At 35.5% G+C, this 6263-nt stretch overlaps 1 long non-coding RNA gene across 1 annotated transcript; it reads right to left on the bottom strand.

Annotated features, from left to right (window-relative positions):
• Window positions 1-806: 806 nt before the first annotated feature.
• LOC113343187 lies at window positions 807-2710 on the bottom strand. Its single transcript, XR_003357079.1, has 4 exons — window positions 1782-2710; window positions 1529-1584; window positions 1293-1424; window positions 807-1123 (listed from the first exon to the last, which is right to left on the bottom strand). It is a non-coding gene; the product is annotated as an uncharacterized LOC113343187 (long non-coding RNA).
• Between the last annotated feature and the right edge of the window lie 3553 nt (window positions 2711-6263).

Raw genomic sequence — 6263 nt, 5'->3', positions numbered from 1 at the left:
CACCCACAACTAAGAGTTGCAACGACCCAAAGTCGAAGACTTTAATAAACAAATTTGTATCACACAGAAAAATCTACGGTAATAGATAAATCCGTCTCCCACGAATATACCTACGAGTTTTGTTCCGTCTTTTGATAAATCAAGGTGAACAGGAAGCAATCAATAACCCGGACTTATATTCCCGAAGAACAGCCTAGTATTATTGATCACCTCATAATAATCTTAATCGACGCAGCGAAAAAAGATATTAGGGAATCACAAACGATGAGACGAAGATGTTTGTGACTTATTTTCTATCTTGCCTATCGAAGATATAAAATCTTGAGCCAATTATTTCAATTGTACTTGCACTACACCATTTTTAGGAATTTGCAATTGCGTCTGGTCGTTGCTGACCGGGCTCGCAACGGAAAAGTGACGTTTCAAAACACGCTGTTGCATATTTCGCAACGGCGGAAGTCTGTTGCGACTCTTGGTCAGCAACGGGGATACGCAACCTACTCTTCCGTTGCGACCCAGTTTGCCGTTGCGAACCTGTTTCTAATTACAGGAATACCCCTACCTGGAACTAAAATATTATTGGTTCTGGTTCTAATTTACTGGTTATGGTTCTAACTTAGCAACAGATGAAAGACGTTGTTAATATTTTGCAACATAAAAAAAAAGGTCAAGTCTTCATTGACCTGGTCAAAATCCATTTCCCCCACATTTACCCCCTGCAGTAACCCAGTTCCCCATATTCATCATTCCACAGATATACAAACTACAATGTCATTCAATGGACACAAAACTATATTGTTGAGAATCACAATAAACGATACAAATGTATACAAAACTGTGTTATATTACAAAAAAAGATATTCTTCAATTGAAGTTAACAAAAAGTATCGAGTACGAGCTACAAATGTATACAAGTATCACTACAGGCTTACAAGTCAAAGAACTCAGTACCAGCAGCAGAAGTAATGTGGTTCAGGATGACACCAATCAACTCAGTCAGCCTTCCAAGATCATATCATATGCTGATAGGAATGCTTCAGGGATCTGACGAGTACAAAATTCCAGCAACCTTTCAAGAGATATCAAATATAATTCCACACTTTCTTTGTTGCAGCTCAATCACCTGCAACATATACTTTTGAGTATAAGTTATAGAAGACATGCACTCGATTTAAATAAAGCAAGAAAAGATAGGCAAAACTATCAAATAGGATAACTCTCCTTAGTGTAGGCCATTATCCAGGTGAAATCATGAGACATATGTATGTAAGATGTGGAAATTCAGTAAGGACCTGAAATTTTTCTTGCATCGGACGGACGGAAACTGAGTATTCAGTCATAGACCAACTGAGAGTGTTGAATAACCGATTAAGGAAAGATGAGAGTAACACTTCATCATGAATACATGCCTCACACAGTAAACCCTGGACGATTGAAGTACATGAATAAGTAACATGGCAGATAAACAATCCCATAGTATGCAATGATAAACAACTCAGAGAATGGTGAGGCAGATGATTAGTCTCACCTGGAAAACATATAAGGATAGTAGGAATTTCATCATACTCTCCTTTTTGTAACATACTGGACAGCAGTGCAAAATACATTAGTGCAAAACATAAAGGATATAAAAAAAACATGTTCTTGAATCTAGATATGAAATAGAGATGTTTCATCTAAGGAATAACATTGTAGGATGCCGAAGCTCTATGTTAAGTACAAATCTAGTAAATGATGAGTAACTTCAGTTGAGTTATATGAACTCCTGATGGTTCACATACCTATCTCACCCTAGCCGAAGCTCCTCGAGGCGATCGAAGCATGACTTGATCGATCTCATTCCAATCTTTTGTAACCTCAATTGCTGCTCTTTGATCCCAAACTGCAGCTGAATGACCCATATCTTGCAATCCTTCGTTCCAACACTTATATTGTATATCCTTAGATTTTAAGACAAAGCCAGCAATTACAGTTGAGAAATCCAACACTTTCCTGTGAACAATTTATTCTTCCCCGTGAACCCTGAAACGGAACTCTCAACTACTTAATCTTGAATTGAACCCCCTTTTTACTGAAAAAGGGGGTTCAATTTATGTAAGTAAAAGATAACCAAATCAGTGTAAGCAACCAGAAAACAGATCACTCCAAAGTCTTTAATGTTGTAACGTAGTAAAAATGACAGAAGAAAATCTCACTTAATGGAAGTCATTATTGATCCCATTCTCAAAACATGATACTCACCTTTAGCTGTAACATAAAGTAGAAATACAATAAATATCTGAAATTATATGTAAAGAACATATTACAAGGACCCATTGCTCTAGAATTGTATACAAACAAGACGAAAGAGAGAAGAAGAAATTGGAAAACCGAAATCGAAAAAAACAGATTCACAAATGAAACTCTAAATCGATAAACTAAAATCCCTAAAATCGAAAATAGTAGATTAACAGACGAAACCCTAAATCAATAAACTTAAATGAACCCTAGAAATCGATAAACTTAAACTTAAATATATAAACTGAAAAAAATTTATTCACTACAAAAACCATAGAAATTATAATATCTGAACCCTATAAACTGAAAGGAAAGGATGACGCAAACGATTATATCTGGATGTTGATTTCAATGGTTTTAGAGATGAAGTTCTTCACACGGAGATGGAGAGGAGATGAAAGTTCAGAGATGGAGTTCAGAGATGGAGAGGGGATGAGAGAGTATCGAGGAGAAAAATAAGATGGAGTTCTTCTCGATAAGGAAGATATAGGTTAACTTAAGGCTGAAGAGTGGAAACAAAAAGAAGCATACTTGACCGGAGTTTGACTGGGGCGTGTTTATCAGCTCTAGTGTTCCGACAAAGCAAGTGGTTCGCACGCGTGAACTGAGCGCGGTTGACATTCGCAACCTTTCCTTGAGGTTGCAAAATTCGCAACGACATTCCTGTTGCGAAAAATTAGCAACTAAGATTACTAAGATTCGCAACTGACCTACTGCCGTTGCGAATCTTTGTTGCGAATTCCTAAAAATGATGTAGTGTCGTAAAGATAGATACAACAAGATCAGATCACACAACTACGATAAAAGTAGTATCGGTCTTTCTTCACAATCCCAATGAAGTCGTTAATGAAAGTCTATACCAAAACGACTTTTGTCTCAAGAGTAGGAGATAGAGTAAATAGACTTTTGAGTGATAGATAAGTTCAAGTCTCCACATACCTTTTAGTCGATGAAGATCCACCAGTTCCTTAAGTAGTCCTTCGTCTTGTATGATGATTGCCATGGAGTCTTGAGCTCAACTACACTTTTTATCCTAGTACGAGACCTTTAGCTATATAGGCTAGAAATCAAGACTTATAGTTTTGATCACTAACACTGACAAACATGCTTGAGATAGCAACGCATGCGAGTTCGACCGAGCAATGCTCTAACAGTGTTATAAAAAAAATAGAATTTGAAAAAGCGGGGGTACAACAAGCACATCCAACAATTCGATTAGCAATCTGTATGGACAAACTTCAATATACTTTCTAGAGAATCAACTAGACAGTCAGACCCAATCTAGATAAAAAGTATATCAAAGTATATCAATGTAATGTGGCGCCAATTTACTTTTCCTAACAAATATTTTTATACCAGGCCTTGGACTTACTTTTAAAAAAGACTTGGTCTCAGAATCCAAATTCCAGAGGTTTTCTTCTTTGATCGACATAGGTTTAATTTCTGCGAACTTTGAGCTGTCTTTAGATGATCTTAGATAAATTTTATCTTCTCTGCAGTCTCTTTAATAATGACTGGTCCCATTATACTCCTTTCACTGACCTCTGCCCAACATAATGGTGTTCTACACATCCTACCTATAAATCTTCATATGGTGTCATTCCAATGCTTGATTGATAACTGTTATTATATGCAAACTCGACGAGTGGTAACTGTCCATTCCCTTTAAACTCCAATGAGCAAGCCCTAAGCATGTTGTCCAACACTTGGATTATTCTTTCTGATTGTCAATATGATTACACTTATACACCAATTTAATTATTTCCTTATCATATGACGCCAAAAAAAACCCGTAGGAGTTACAAACTTGATGAGCTATTTGATATTGGTATTCATCAGAAAAAGCACATCACCATGAACAACTCCAGTTTTGTTTGTTCTGAAGAAATATGGGACAATGAGGATGTATATAGATTACCGGAAGCTGAATCAAGTGAATATCAAAAATAAGTATCCTTTGCCACTGATATATAATTTGTTTGATCAATTGAAGGGAGCACAATGTTTTTCTAGGATTGATATTCGTTCTGGGATCATCAATTGAGAATACGGGAAGAGGATATCAAGAACTCAGCATTTGGAACTTCTTACGGACACTATGAGTTTCTTGTAACGCTGCTTGGATTGACGAATGCACCTGCAACGTTCATGGACTTAATGAATAAAGTTTTCATGCCTTATTTAAATATTTTGTAGTAGTATTTATAGATGATTATCTTATTTATTGAAAGATTGGATAGGAACATGAGAAACATCTTCAGATTCTGTTACATACTTTGAGACAACATAAGTTGTATGCCCAAAAAAGTAAATGTGAGTTTTGGATATCAGAAGTGTTATTCTTGGGTCATTGTCAACTAGAAATGAATAAGTTTTCGGGTTGTCACAATTAGTCAATCAAATGAATGGGATATATTTTCTCAAGGAAGTGACATTTTCTCCATACAGAGCTGAAGAGCAAAAGTTGCTAACCATTTTTGTTGATACCGTGCTAACAACAAACATGCTGACTACCTAGCAACTCTTGCTTCCAAATTGCAATCCGAAAGAACGGGAGAAACCCTTACTATGCAGCGACTGATATGATTTTGATAGTGGTAAATAAAGTTTCGTTCACTCGGATTTACTAAGATTCGTTCTAGACTTAAGTTCAAAAACTAAAATAGAAACAAAAAGAAAATGATAACAACATTAAGAGATTTTAGGACTCAGGATTCCACCAAACTTCATATTTATCTGGTTCAAATATTAATTCTTGACAATTTTAACTCATACAATAAAAATATTGACTCTGATTCCTTGCCGAAGGTAGTTTTTAAAATAGTAGATGTAAATTACAAGTATGACGCGCTAAGAGTACTTAAGACTAAGTGTATGCCATCAACAAGATCACACAATTAATTAAAATCAAAATAAAAATTAACGCAAAAATTCATAACATAATTAAATAGAATTACCACAATCATGAAATATGGCTTGCTCCGTCGCCTCAACAATGGGGTTTACCTCTCCATTATTACAAGAAATGAAAAAAATAAATAAATTCTAAACTACTTCTAATGTTGGATACTGGATCTCCTCAATCACTCCATGTCCCTTTTATGACTCCCCGGTACCTTATTTATACAACAGACTCCAAAATATCGATTATAAATTCAAAATAATCTTCTTTTACTCCATTACGAGAATATTTTCTCTCTCTTTTTTTTTATCTTCTCACGCGTCTTCTTTACAAGAAACACACTCCACCACGTTGTTGCACGTCTTATCTGGAGTTAAAGACTCGCAAGCCACACGCATCTTCGAAAAATAATGCAGAAAATCCCGAGAAATATTCTTTCCTCCTTGTTTAACGAAACATTATATTCTCAATAAATTCCCGTAATATATTCTTTCCTTTTTTTTAATCAGACAAGATATGAAAAAAAATAATCTTCTTCCAAAACACGAAACTATTTGTTGTTATGGTAACCAACAAATTCGCGTCTCTACTCTTTCAAACATCCTTCAAAATTCTTGTCTGAAATATTCCCGTCAAGAATCATTTTCAAAAGGAAAAAGAAGGAGCGCCAGGGTGCATATAGTAACTGGGGGTGCCCTTATCCAATTGTTGTATACCTTTATTAATTTTCTCGGGGTACAAATATCACTTTGCGAGACAATTTTTACACAAAATTTTATTTCAGCAAAAACACTTACCAGCACATAAAATACCATAATAAGTACAAAAATGAGTCCTAAAAAATAGACAAATTAAATTAAATCAGACACAAAAAAAATCTATCAGTGATGTTGTTGTTTATGGGTGAAAACTATTTCTGCCGGTTTTGGTAATTTGGGGTGTGTGGATGAGAAATGAATCTAAACCCTAAAAAATGCACTGCACGGGAGTGCTTGTGATTTGAGAATTCAATCTGTACAATTCTGGCCTAAATCAAGAAATGGTCGTTTCAGACTTGCTTCGGTCAGAAAGTGAAGGAGATGGG

The sequence above is a fragment of the Papaver somniferum genome, unplaced genomic scaffold (assembly GCF_003573695.1).
Source record: "Papaver somniferum cultivar HN1 unplaced genomic scaffold, ASM357369v1 unplaced-scaffold_57, whole genome shotgun sequence".
Classification (NCBI taxonomy): Eukaryota; Viridiplantae; Streptophyta; class Magnoliopsida; order Ranunculales; family Papaveraceae; genus Papaver; species Papaver somniferum.
Note: the sequence above shows the minus strand (reverse complement) of the source record. Positions and strands in the feature narration are given on the sequence as shown.